The sequence below is a fragment of the Callorhinus ursinus genome, unplaced genomic scaffold (genome assembly GCF_003265705.2).
Source record: "Callorhinus ursinus isolate GAN/ISIS: 27379988/994484 unplaced genomic scaffold, GSC_fseal_2.0 scaffold49, whole genome shotgun sequence".
Lineage (NCBI taxonomy): Eukaryota > Metazoa > Chordata > Mammalia > Carnivora > Otariidae > Callorhinus > Callorhinus ursinus.
In genome coordinates this window covers 5,703,396-5,718,564 of record NW_027397111.1, presented here as the reverse complement: position 1 = coordinate 5,718,564, position 15,169 = coordinate 5,703,396, and positions in this window count along the sequence as shown.

The following is a 15,169-nucleotide window of genomic DNA, read 5'->3' as shown; positions in this document are numbered from 1 at the left end:
TTCACACACACAAAGGACATTGAGGAAAGTGAGCAGCAAAGTGCTTGAGTCAGCTTTCTCACCTCAAGGCTCTCACCAAGACCACCAGCAGCCCTCCTTCACATACCCAGGCTGCTCAAGGAAACCCGTTTCTCTCCCCAGAGGATGGTTCCCCTGGTACCATGCCAGGCTCTTGGCACTCCCTGAAGCCAACTTCAGACCTCCCAGCACCTGCACCCCAGATGTTCCCACCATTTCTCAGAAAGGAGCAGTTACATTTGCATCTAGGCAGCAGCACGCTTACTGCTTAAATGGGATTTCAGCGTCTCTCACGGAAAAGCTTGTCTTGCCCAGGGGCTCCTGCCTCCGATCTCACTTCCCCTAAATCATTCTCCACACTGCTGCCAAAGGGGTCTTTCTAGAACACAAATATATTCTTGCTACTCCCCTGCGTACAGCTTTTTGAATGACTGCCCGCTACCTTTAGAGTAAAGTCTAAACTCCTTTATCAAACTCCTTTGTACTGCCTCTGAACTCTCCCTGGGGGTCATGGCTGACTAACCACTTGGCCTCTAAGTCATATGTCCCACACATCTGGAAGTTTCCCAAAGGTCCACACTCCCTAGTACTGGTGTACCTTTGTCTGTGCCAATTCCTCTGCCTGGGATGGCCCCCCCCCCCACCCTCATCCCCTCTCTGGGGACTATTCTGTGACCTGCCAGGACAATCATTAGTCTTTATTTGTAGCCCTCCTGCTCAGTACAGAGCCTGGCACATAGTTAGTGCTGATATATGGTTGTTCAATGAATGAGTGAATGAATAAGTGGCCTGTGATGATTGAAATAATGAGTAATCTCACCATTATAACAATTTCTAAAACCTGCAACTAGGCTACGACCTGGTTAATGTTATATTAACCTCTCTTGTATATCTCCAAATCCATGAACTACAGTAAGTTTCCAAATCCATGAACCACTGTCAATGTCCAAGCTGGTGACTGTTAGCCACATGTGGTATTTAAGTTATATTAAAATTAAGTAAAATGTCAGTTCCTTAGTCACACTAACCACTAACGGCTATCATGCTGGACAGTGCAGATATAGAACATTTTTATCATCATGGAGAGTTCTATTAGACAATCCTGGTCTAGAACAAAGCATATGAATTGGGGGTACAAAGCAGAGAATACATATACCTTTGCCCTCAGGGAGATCAACAACTAACGTAGTTGATTCTGGCTCATCAGAAATTAGCCAAGCATTTCTATCTTACCTATGGTTCTGAATATTCATTTTTGTGTATATGTAAATTATTTCTCTGTTATGATAAAGTAAACAATTATTTTAAAATTTCTTGCTCCTTAAAATTATCCTTCTTTTATAATTGCCATATGGCTCACTGATTTACAAGGGTGTTAAGAGACTTAATTAATGCTTATTTGGAGCTTTGCCTGTCAAGGTTGTTATTAGAGGATCCATGGAGATTTTGCTGGTAACAAAAAGTTTGGTGGAAAACCTTAGCTTATTTGAATAGAGGCATGCAAACAATGGGAAGAATTCTCTAGTCAGATTTAATTTATCACTTTCCCTTATCAACTATTTATTGAGCATGTGCCATGTGTTTGGCAGTGAAAAGAAGGAAAATGTGACTCCTGCTGGAAACTTGTCATTACTTCCTAGTAATGGAATCCCTGGCATCCATCAAAATTGCTATCACTGGGAGTGAAGCTATAAGGAAATGAAATGTAGATGTAGAGGGTACTGGCTGGTGGCTCAGGCTATCCCTGCCTTGATGAGGTCACCATAACCCTGGTTGTTAGCTGTGTGGATCCAGAATTGAATTATGCCCCTATACCCAAAAGGGATGGATCATCATCATCATCATCATCATCATCATCATCATCATGATAATCACTAACACTTAGGTAGTATTACTATGTGCCAGGCACTGTCTAAGCCATAAGTCATATATATATGACTTATTAATCAATTACTTGCCAAATGTGATAGTATTTCTCAGTGACCTAAAACTAGTGTTTGCATTTCTTCCAGAATCAACATACCTTGGGAACCTGCTTTAGAAGTCCAGAGGTTGCTTGGGGGTGGGCTTTGACTACTGTAGAATGCATGAGGTATCTAGAACCCCCACCTAACCCTACCCATTTTACATCAGTCTTAGAGCAGCTGCAGAGTTCTTTCACTTGTTCCACCTTCTAGACACACCTGATTGGTCAAGTTGGACACTTGGCCCAAATGGGCCATAAGCCTCCTCCTTAGGATATACAACCTGGGACAGGAGAAAGGCCAGTGAGCCCCCCTGCAGTGGTGAAGGTTATAAGGCAAAACTCAGAAGCTATAGAAGTCTATTTTCTCTACCATTTGGAGAAAGTGTGTAGAAAGAGAGGCAGAAGCCAGGCCATGGGAGAAACAAGGAAACTCCTAGTCATGCTCAAGCTCCTGATCCCCTTGTGTCCTAAGCCCAGCCTCCTCTCTGAACCTCCTATCAGTGTATAGCATTCATCTCTTCCTTGGATTCCAAGTCAATACATCTCCTTTGACTATAGGTTGTTCAAGTTGAATTCCTTTCACTTGCAACCAAAACAGTTTTGACACAGAGGCCCTCAGAATAAGGGTCCAAGCACCTTGGCACAGAGAAAAGGCCCTGCCTGACCTGGACTCCATCTTCCTCACCAATGGCATGTCCTGCCACTCTCCCTCTCTCAGTGCCCAGAATACACCATGCTCACTCTCTCCTCAGGACTTTCTTGCCTAACTCTCAACTAGAAGCTCAAAGATGATAAGGGCTGAATCTGTTTTGTTCACTTCTTTAGTCCCAGAGACTAGCAAAGTGTCTGTCATAGAGTTAGGGCCCAATAAATATTTGTGGAATGACTTCATGAGTCAGTACATCAACAGAAACTGAAGAGTCCTGAAGAACTTTTCACCCAACCACTGTGAGCGCCTGAGGAACATCCCTGCCTGCAACAGGAGCACTTCTCTAGGTCAAGAACACAGTCTCTCAGATTTTCAGATCCTCTGCCCTGGATAGTGCTGGGCTCTCAGTGACAAGTCCGGCCATAAGGGAGTTCCCCGAACTCTCACTGCAAACCAGCCCTTTCTAACAGCAAACCTCCTTCAAGCGTTGACCCACAGTTAAGTTTCAGCTGCCGACAAGTTAATGCACATAATGGTGGGAGATGCTCCAGTTTGGCTGAGGCTTGATAGACTTGGTACTCCTACACTCCTTTTTACTGACTGCCTTTTACTAACTTCCCATTTTATGAACTCTTGGGACATTTCTATAGAGAGCTGATCTCATCCTATGACATTTTTATTCCTCCTAATTTCACTCATAGGACAAAGGTAAACTTGACTTAAAGCTCAAGGGTTTCCATGCCTGTTATCATTCATCACTGGGATCCCTGTCAATGAAATTACTATAGCAGCCATTGCAGCAGCTATAGCATGGGGGGGAGGCCCGCGGGGGGCGGGGAGCGTCTCCACCAGCAGCACCATCACCACAGGGGCGGTAACAACAGCAAACTCCAGGCAGGGTGGACAATAACAGTTCATCGAGATCTTTTTTTCTTCATCATTTAAATCCATACAGACCTCTTGTATCAACTCCCTTCCTCTTTGTTCCCTGTCCTGCCCCCTCTTCACTTCCCTGTGCTCTCAAGATCACTGCATTGGAGGCTGTTGGGGATCAGAAGAGAGGAGAAGATAAAAAGAAAAAAAGGAGAGGTGACAAGAGAAGATGCTCCAATCTCTCCCTCAAGCGCTCCCTTTCCCTGGATCCTAACCCCCTCCCCTTGCCCCCACGGTCCTCCTTAAGCCCCAGCCTGCCCTCCAGTGCCCTGCTTTGATGGCAGATTCCTGGGCTGTGCAGCTGACAGTTTGGATCCCTTGGCTGGCTGCCAGGGTGTTCCACTTCTCATTAATTTTCTCACTGAAATTCATTTCCCTGTGATTGGAGACGATTAGGATGCCAACAAATGGCTGGCCCAGCCCTGTTTGGCAGTTGCTTAACCACAAACAAGTGTGCACTGCCCCATCAGAAGCAAGTGAGCTGCTAATGAGGAGGATTAATTACAAAGTGAAGGTCACCCCAGAATGGCCCCTCACCGCATTTCACCACTGCTGAAGAGAGGCCAGGCACCAAAGCCTTGGCTGCAAGGACCAAAATAACTGCACAGGGGCCCTTTTGGAGAAGGGATTGCCAAACCTTATTTATGGGAGCAGAAAGGAGATGGGGAGGGGTGCAGTTCTCCCATCCCTTGTGGCAGAATCCCCCAAGGTCATTCCAACAGCAGAGGAATCATACACTCTAGATCATTTGGCCAATTTGCCATACTCTTCCTCCTTATGTGCCCTTGAATGACTCATGGCTTTTCAGTCCTTACTTGTGTTTCCTGCTTCAACATACTGAAATACATCTGAGGCTGGCGGTGGGGGGGAGGGGGGTCGTTGATGTTATTCAATTCTCCCACACCTCTTAGTGGATTGTGCCCTAATGAACTACCAACGAGCCATACTGAGGGTCCTGGGAAAAAGCAGCATAGGGGAATCCATCCAGCACCATCTGTGGATCCTAGCCAGATCTTTTTCAACAAGTCATATCTGTGCTACCTTAAAGTTTTCCCTTTTATACCTTTCTATAAAAACCCAGGCAAAAGCAGCTTCGATACTTTCTCCCTCTTCAAGCTGTCACAAATTATGGCAAGCATGACTTTTGATGTCATGAATGGGAAGACAAGTCCCACCATCAGAAATTGGAGGAATTAGGAGAGAATCTTTATTCTGAGCATGAGGTGAATTGGGTACGTGGCTCAGAGTTAAGGCTAAAACATATGAATTGACTGGAAGTCCACTTTATAAATGGGAGCAATTCCAACTGGTTGCAGGACTCTACCCAGGTCTTAGCTCCTATTTGCATCTCTTGAGAGTCTTCCTGTATCTTATACGTAGTAAAAGTCATCTTTTCCAGTTCACTTTTGTCCATTCCCCTCTCACACACTGACAAAATGAGACTAATCACTACACAAAGTTTTACTTCTTTTTAATCCTCCAAAACTACCCCCTCCTCCAATGTTTGCTATACTTTTGATTGAATGAAGACATACCAATACCAATAAATGTTTTCAGATTACCATAAGAGCATGTCCATTTTCATCAAATACCAAGAAATGTACTTTTCTAAAAATACCATAATGGTAATCTATTAGCAGGAATTTGAGGCTCCCACCAAATTCCCCTTTCATTCCTAATTTTTAGTTTACAATATGGACTTTGTCCCTTCTCTGCAAGAACATGACATCTAGCCATGTAAGAAAACTATTTACAGTATTTCAGTGATCTATGACCTAAACTCTTCTACTGGTAGAAAGTTAATTCAATATAAAACAGTTTTAAGAGGTAAGGACAAGTGAGTATACAGTACAAGGTAGGGAGTGGCAGAGAATGAGGCTGATGAGGTAAGCATAGGCCAAATAATGAAGGCTAAAAGATTTGTATTCTATCCCATAGACAAGTAGTATACTTAACATTTTTCTGTAGACAAATGATGATGCTGTTCAGATGCACACTGCCAAAGGCATACCCACATTTACACACAATTCCCCAACTACCAGCTATAAATTCCCCTTTTCATTCACCATCAAAGAACACCTCACCATGCAAGTGATTTAGGATAATGTTATTATAGAAATAAACAGGTATCCACTGTAATATTGAAATAGATAAATCATTCACAATCTTTAGGACTTTAACTCATTACTAACAAGTTTCTGACAACATGCAGAGATTTTTACCTGTTTTTGTTCACTGATGTATATCCACCTCAAATACCTTCAACAGTAACTGATACATAATAAATGCTCAATAAATACTTGTTGGATGGCGGATGGATGGATGGATGGATGGATGGATGGATGGATGGACGGACGGATGGATTTGCCTTACAATTGATGTGACAAACCAATGTGTTATGCCACCAGAGGCTGACAGCCACTATGGCCAGAAAGCGCACATCCACTAAGGCTTTTAAGTAAAGGGTTGACAGGATCATATGCATGTTTTTGAAAGATCACTCCACCTGCTGTGTGAAGGACAGGAGAGGAAGAGCTGAGCAGCAGGAAGACCTGTTAGGAGGCCAATGCAGGGATGCACATAGGAAATGATGAGTTCCTGAACCATGACAGTGGTGATGGGGCTGGAAGCGAAGGAAGGGATTCAAGAAATACTTAATAGAAGTGAACAAAACTTAATCAAAGAATCTTTTTCCTGTCGTGTCTTTGAACAGGATTAATTATGTAAGCCGGAGCCAAGGCCTGGGAATGCTCATCATACTGAAATCATAGTGGCAAAGCCCAGCTGCCATTATATGCAGGCAGAGTAGGAAGTCACCTCCATATTATAATGTCAGGAGCACATGGAGGAGCTGCAATCCAAAAATATCTATGCCACCCACTGCCTGAAATTATACCATTAAAGCAGCATTTCTTGGTTTTAATCTTCACCTCTCCAGATGACTTTAAAACATGCTAATATACTTGAGAATGGGGTAAGGAATATTTATTAAGTGCAAACAATACATTAGGCACTCTGCATACTTTTGTCAAATTCTCAAAATGACCTTGTGATTTCAGTATTGTTAAGGGGAAACTGAAGCTCAGAGAGATACACACGTAATAAGTGGTGAAGCTGGGGTTTGAACCCAGGTCTTTGTCATTTCCTCTTTCTTGAGAGAACCCTAACTGATACCATCATCATTATTGTTACTTCCACTATCTCTCTTTAGTTCCTTTTACAAATATGAGAGTAGTGGGCCCAAGGAAAGAGAAAGTGGTAGAGGCTCTGAGAGGTATGAATGGTGCAGACAAGACAGAATAAGTGTGCGGATGGTAAGCATATTCAACTTCACAACTTTCCCTAAGACTACACTTCAGTGCAGACCTGGATAGGAAAGTGGCTGGCAACCATCAGAACCACATAGGTAGTGTGGTCTGGGGTTCTAAGCACTCTCATTCTCATGAGCCCCAAGTTATCAGATCACAGCAAAAGCTCTCAGGACAAGGTCCCTGTGCCCCTAGGCCTCTGACTAAACCCAGATCAAGGAGCTGAAAATGGAGAGAGGAAAAGTAATTTCCTCCATATTTCCCAGATAAATGGAAAGAAACTAGCTGGCCCTGACCCTAAGAGGGGTACTCCCCACATTTAGAAATTCGCTCTTCTCGTGCAGATTTTTTCATTTGACTAATTCTTTCTTATTCCTCTCTTCCAGAACTCAGTATTCTTCTATATTTGAGAAGTACTCCAGTCCTACGTCATATCTCCAAGAATTTTGCTCTCTTCCTACTTTTTCACATGGACCCTTGGCAACAGCTAATAAAGTTGGGTTGTAATATCACACTTCACCAGTAGGGACTGCCAGCTATGTTGTCATAATGTGTCCATGAGGTTGTCAAATCTAAAAATAAGTTACTTTCAGTTTATTGATAGGAAGATGTATCCTGGCTTAATGGTTTGTAAATCTGAAATGTGTGCATTGAATTTACTTTATCAAGGCATACAATGGGAAGAAGAGAGACGGTAGAAGTTAAGCTCAGAGGAAGAGGGGCCAAGGTCAGAAAGTAGTGAGAGATTAGGCAGGGCCAGAACCAAATATCCTGAGTGAGAGCAGAGTGAGAGCTGGGTCAGAGCCAAACTAGGTCAGTCACCAGGCTGAGCACCAGTGAGAGGGCCAGGGGCATCAGACCCTCGCTAATTAGATCTATCAACTGTCTCAGAACTAATCAGGACCTCCAATTCATGCTTACCAAACATTCAAGACACTAATTGATAAACCAAATGCAGAGCCATTAAATTTCAAGGAAAAATTTTAGAGCTTGAACCCAGGACTTCCCCTGGACAGTGGCTAAGATAAACTGACAATATCTTCATCTCTGTCTCTCAACTTTTCTAGATCCTTTGGAACATTTCCCTCTGTGGGCAATAACGAAACACATGCTACATGCTGGTATAGCTGGCTAAGTTAAATCTTGGACTGGCCTTCACATTCTAGAAAAACCTTCCTGAGACTACACCTAATTCTCACAGTAGTTACATCCACACACTCTTTCATTCAATTAATACTTATTGATGCCTACTACATGCCCAGCAATGTGGTAGTGGTTGGGGATGTAACTGGTAAGTGAGAGAGGTGTGGCCTCAGTTCTTATGAAACTTACATTAGTTTGGGGAAACAGACTGCCAACAGAGAAACAGACAAAATCACTACAGACTGCGTGAGAGATATGAAGGCACAGGATGCTGCAAGAAAGGAAGAGGGAAGGTCTCCTCAGATGGAGTAAAAATGTGACTTTTAACCTGTGACCTGAAGAAGCCAACCTTACAAAGATAGATGGAGAATGTGTAGCAGGGGCTGGGATTCCAGGCAAAGGGAAGGTATGTGAAAATCTCTGGGCTGGGTAAAAATTTGATGTGAAAGATGATTGGTGTTGCTGGAATGTAATGAGCAAGGAAAGTACACTGTATGAGATGAAGTTAGATAGGAGGCTGGGGACAGATCATGCAGAGCCTAGTGGGCTATGATGAGTTTGGATTTTATCTGAAGTGAAATGGGAGCCATAGAAGAATTTTAAGAAGTACGGTGATGTGATATGAGTTGAGTATTTAAAAGATCACCCAGGCGGCTGTGTGGAGAATGCACTGTGGCTTAGGTGAGGGTGGTGTTCTTCTAGATGGAAGGAAGTAAACTGAATTCAGAGACATTTAGGAAGGAGAATTGAGAAACTGAGTGATGGACTGGATGTGGAGGAGGGAGTAATGATAAGGATAACTCCTGGGTTTCCAGGAGGTGGTGGGACCATGAACTAAGAGAAAGACAAATTATCTTCTAGGAAAGGTTTCTTTTACCAAGGTCAGTAATTTATACATTCAAAATTCTGGAGTCAAGACTTTGTATGTATTAGTAAATATATTAGTAAAGATTCTCCCCACCCCAAATCTCTGGAATTATTAAAATCAACGATAAATGCCAAACAGAATAGCTGGCTCTCATGATCCTCCTAAAGAAACATCAGCTCAAGTAACAATGTTAAGGAGGGAATCTCTCCCATTTTCACCTCCTTAGTATGGAGGAGCAATGCCACACATCTTTAATTTACCATCTCAATTAAATCAGAATATTAAGGTCACTCTTTAGACACTCAGACACAACATTATTAAACCCTATCCACTTGTCATTACTATTGTTACTTTTATTAAATCTTTATAGGTATCTCTGGAGACCTTTTGAATGCTATTCAAGAACTAGAATTATTCATATTAACAATAAGAAACAATTTCCAACAGATTTCTTTTACTTAGCCACCATTTATTAATTGCCTCCTGTGTGCCAGCCACTATTAGATATTTACAATTGCTCCATGAGGTGGGGGTCATTGTTCTCACTTGAAGCCTGAGAAAATTAAGATGCACAGAGGACATGACTGGGCCCAAGTCATGAGCAGTGATTGCCACTTAGGTACCTTGGCCACAACAGTCTTGTTCCTTTCCACTCTGCCCTTCTGAACGTGCTTCTATTTATGATTTCCTTGGGGTTATCAGCAACCTTATGCATAAATGACATCTTTATAAGCATCAGGAAAAAAGAAGCCATATGCCAGGGATAGCAAACTGAAGTGCCTACTGGACCCAGACAGATGCTGTTAATTAGTGAACAGACCTGATAGAGGGGAAAATTGGGAGTCACAGGGACTGTGGCAAACTGGGGAGCACATGCCCTTTCCAAGGAGAGCAGCCCCTTCTGACCCCCAAATGACTGCCACTGCTAGAAATGTGACCTGTATGACCAGACTTTCTGGTAAGCAAGAAATCCAAATCACCATGTGAGCTCCCTCAAGTTTTAAGTTTGCAACAAAACTCAAATATTCTTAAAAGTACTGTGTCTGCCAATACCATGCAAACCTAACAAAATTGATATGTGGGTAGACTCTAGCCTACAGGCTGCCAGTTTCTGGACTTTACTGTACAGATCGTTGAAGCATTATTTATGAGCTGGAAGAATTTTAAGCGATCTTAATGTCCAGTGATGGGGGCTGGCTCAGATATGTATGATGCAGCCATCTGATTGATTTTTTACAGCCCTCAACAGTCAGCAGTATGAAGACCATGTAGCATACTAAAAAATGCTTAGGATAAACAGCAGGGTAGCATGATTCTGCTCTGACATTAAATTCAAAAAGCAAACTACAAAATGATACCCAGCCAAGTGTTTTATATGTTGAACCAGGAGACAGTTACAGAAGTGAACACATGTGAAAAATCATCAAGCTATACAGATATGGGTACTTGACAGCATGGATGTCATACCTCAATAAAAAAATTAATGATGCCTGGGCTATGATCACTATTCTGTACATTTTTGCATGAATATCAAGAATTTCAAGGAAGCATGGGCAAAGAAAACAATTTGATTGCAATGGCTGTGGGTTGCCCTTTCTTTCATATTAATTTCTATTACTATTACTGTAATACGGTATGGGGGGGGTTCCTCAAGATACAGTATCTAAAAAGGGTAAAGAGTAGAACATAAGCTGATTAAAAATAAATAAATCAGGGGGCGCCTGGGTGGCTCAGATGGTTAAGCGTCTGCCTTCAGCTCAGGTCATGATCCCAGCGTCCTGGGATCGAGTCCCGCGTTGCGCTCCCTGCTCCTTGGGAGCCTGCTTCTCCCTCTGCCTCTCTCTCTCTCTCTCTCTGTCTTTCATGAATAAATAAATAAAATCTTTAAAAAATAAATAAATAAATAAATAAATAAATCAGTAAGTAATTACCTTCCCATTTCAATGCAGATTGAGAGCCCAAAAGAGAAATTTACCATTTACTGTTTGATCTGGGTCATTTTCCACTCCTTCCCAATAAGGCATATTGAGACCCCCACCTGCTGCCTCAGCTCCAGTCCTGAGTGGGTCAGAAGGGAATCTGGGAGGCCCAGCCCTACAAGGTAACTAAGATACATGACATTGTCAGCCCACGGTCCCTTTTACTGAAAAGCCTCCAGCAAGTCAGAAGCACTTCTCTGCCCATTGAGCTATCACTGTCCCCACTGAATCATGCAGGATGATTGCTGCGGCAAGTAACAGAAAAGCCAACCAAATGGCTTAAATACTTGAAAAAGTTCATTATCTCATGTATCCAGAATTCCAGGTAGGGTAGGATCCAGAGGACCATAATCAATAAGTCAATGATGTCAGAAAGGGCTCAGTTTTTTTCCCTATCCCTTGCCTTCTTGTGGCTGTCCCCTCCAATCTGGTAGCAGTAATAGTCAGAGATGCAAGTAGTCAGAGAGATAGCAGTCAGAGAACAAGTGCTTTGTTCACATCCAGCAAAGGAGTGATGTTTTCCTCTGTGGTTCTTTCTTTAAGAGGGAATTTATTTTTTCCCCAAAAGCTCCTATTAGACTTCTCATGTCTCAGAATCAGACAGTCACATGACTGTTTTAAAATTAACCCCCAGAAAGTAGGATAATGAAATTACCATGAACAACTTGGACTAATCACCTAGATTGAGGCTGATGCGGGACACCAACCCCAATGTCCTTGACACCCCTTATTGATTTTACCTCCTAAAAAATATCTTCAATGTGTCTACATCATCGGTTTCTAAGTTATCATAATCTCATGCTTGGTGTATATCAGGAGACTCCTAACTAAATCAATCTACAAGTTTCTGGTGGGTAGGAACTCTCATTGCACACCCAGCTCAATCAAGGAGCCAGAGCATTAAGTCAATCTACCTAATAAAATGTAGGAAGTAGGGGGTCAGGGCAGAGAAAGAAAATGAGCTAGAAATGGAAGGAAACTTTATCTTGGTGTTGAATTATGCTTCTTTGCATGTGACATGGGACCAAGATTAGACTTAGTGTCACCTTAGGCCATAAATTATGCTTCTTTGCATGTGACATGGCACCAAGATTAGACCTAGTGTCACCTTAGGCTATAATGTGATTCCAGGACTAAATGTATTTAGTAATCAGTAAGTTTTTCCTGGAAACGCCAAGTTCAAATCTCAGAAAGAACCATCTGCCAAGGCAAAACAAAATGAGCAAAAATCCCAAGAAAGTTATTCATTCATCTAATACATTTTTGAGTACTTATTCTATCAAAGGCAATGTACTCAACCCTGGAGATACAAAGGTGAACAAGACTGACAGTCTACTCTCTTGGAGCTAACACTATAGCAGGAAAGGCAGTCATTAAACGACTAATTACAGGCTAATTATTTAATTGCAGTCTTGACAAATGTTATTGATAGAGAAATATAGGCAATTGAGCCTATATAATGGTTTGAGGTGGGAGGCATGAAATCAGAAGATGCTTCCCCAAGGAAGTGACATTTAAACTGAGTGGAGTTTAGCCAGAGAAAAGGTAAGGGGCAAGTATTCAAGGCAGAGAAAACTGTGTACAAAGACCCTGAGACAGAATGAAACAGGGGAAGACTAAAAAGGGGAGTGTCTACAATTAAGAGAAAAGCAGTATGAGCTAGGCTGGGAGAGGCAGGGGTTAAGCAGGACCTTTTGCACTAGAAATTTAAGAAAGTGATCAGAAACCAGAAGATGACACCACAAGCAATTGGGAAGAAACCATCGAAAACAAAATAAATAAACTGTTTCCAGAATTCTGGGAGAAAGAGGGCACCCTTACAAGAGGATGGGGCTCTGATAAATCTGGCTTATTTGTTTCAAATTCACTCTCCCACAAGGCTGTCACACTATAGCCAACATACACAGATCTCAGTGAATGACAGTTTTCCGTTTCCAGTGCCCTTAGGGCTGATGTGCCCCATTTTGGGGGATATTCCTAGATACCCAGGATATGGGTCTCCCCTCTGCCCTGGCCGTGTAGCCAGCCTCCTTTTCTACCCCAAGATTTTGCCTTCCAAAAGGAGCGCTGTCTATTGCTCCAGTCACTGAGCTGTGCAGAGGGGTTAATTTGCCTGTTAATTTTCCACATGAGGTAATACACACAATGAAGCACAAATGAGAAGCAGGACATCGACAGTGTCTCCAGCTGAGAAATCAATTCATACTTTAAATTGCTCTGGGTGACCCCCGTCACCACTGGGTTCCTATTTCCATCTATCCTGATTTGTATAAAGTTGTCCTCCTGGAGCATGCAGACCCCAAGGGTACCCTGGGAGGTTTCACTGCTGTACCCCAGTGGCACACTAATGGCCCAGTGAGGAGGAGCGCCAGGATTGATGGCAGAGCATCCCCAGGGTAGGCAGGCAGCACACACTACATAGCAGAGGTAAGACCTGCTTGGCCTATGCTACTGCTCAGTGTCAGCAACAGCACCAGCTAGCTGGAGGTCTGGCAGGCTACCACCTGGGGTTCAGAGGCCATTCCCTTCTCCCCACCACCTGATAGCTCAGCTGATTAATTGCCTGGATCATTTATCCATTTTATTTTTTTTTAAAGATTTTATTTATTTATTTATTTGAGAGAGAGAGAGAATGAGAGATAGAAAGCACGAGAGGGGAGCGGGTCAGAGGGAGAAGCAGACTCCCTGCTGAGCAGGAAGCCCGATGCGGGACTCGATCCCAGGACTCCAGGATCATGACCTGAGCCGAAGGCAGTCGCTTAACCAACTGAGCCACCCAGGCGCCCTCATTTATCCATTTTAAAAACATATACATGAGTGTCATGTATTCTGCTTGGTTTAAAGGAGAGAAAAAGATTAAAAAGATCCCTTTGTACCTTAACACTAGAGATAAGAAGAAAATCAAGCAACCTGGCTATCAGTCCCAGCTCTTGCATTTAATACCTATGTGACCATAGGCCAGCCTCTCTGCACTTTAGGTGTCTCACCTGTGAAATGGAGACAGTATCCTAGTTCCCAAAGTGGTCCTAAGAGTACATGTATATAAATAAACTTTCCATGCACTTGCTTGTCACAAAATAGGTGCACAGACCATTGCCAGATGTGAAGATTATAACTGGGATGAACTCACATAAAATATAAGCCACATGCAGGGCGCCTGGGTGGCTCAGTCGGTTGAGCGTCCTACTCTTGATTTAAGCTCAGGTCACGAACTTGGGGTCGTGGAATCGAGCCCTACATCGGACTCCTAACTCCACAGTCAGCAGGGAGTCTGCTTGGGATTCTCTCCTTTCCCTCTCCCGCTGCCCCTCCCCCTGCTCGTGTGTGCACTCTCTCTCTCTCTCTCAAATGAATAAATATTTTAAAAATTAAAATATGTACATATATATATGCCATGTGAAAAGACCACATGTTGTATGAGTCCACTTATATGGAATATGCAGAATAGGTCAATTCAGGGACAGAAAGCAGACTAGTGGTTGCCAAGGGCTGGGCAAAGGGGGGGAAATAGGATGTAACTGGAATGGGTACAGGCTTTCCTTTGGAGGTGATGAAAATGTTCCAGAGTCAGATCATGATGATGGCTGTACAACTCTCTGAATATACTAAAAACCACTGAATTGTCTACTTTAAAGGGATGAAGTTTATGATATGTGAATTATTTTATTTAAATGTGTAGGGGGGTGTGTGTGTGTGTGTGTGTGCGCGTGCGCGCGCGCATGCGCGCACACCATGTGGCACATATAAAATCCACTTTGGATATATCTCAGGAGGCAATACATGCAATATGAATTCAGATGATGTAGATGGGGGAAAAGCAGTGCAGCCAAACGTGAGTCCAGAACAAGAGTCTCAAGAACAAGCAATGGGGCTTGCAGGTGTAAATAGGCAATCATGATGCTTCTTGCAGAGGCAGCCCATCTCAAACTGGACCAGCTGCAGTTCAAGTGTCAGTAGCCCCTTATGGCTAATGGCTAAGATTTTGGACAACATGGTTTTAGAAGGAAGACTGAAAAGAAAAGGAAGGACGGAAAGACACCTACCAATTGAAACCTCCTGCGAGCTGGCCACGCTTTCCAATACTACCTTTATTCCACCTCACAAAACCCTGCAAGGTAGATGGCTCCAGCTCCACTTCGACATTTGTGTAAATTGAGGCCGAAAGAGGTTAAGCAAGCTTATGAAAACTGCAATTAAGTTTTTAAGTAGGGAGAGAGCATGCCTGAAGAGAGGAAACAGCTAAGACTAAAAGGAAGGAAGGAAAGAAGGAAGAGAAAGAAAGAAAGAAAGGAAGGAAGGAAGGAA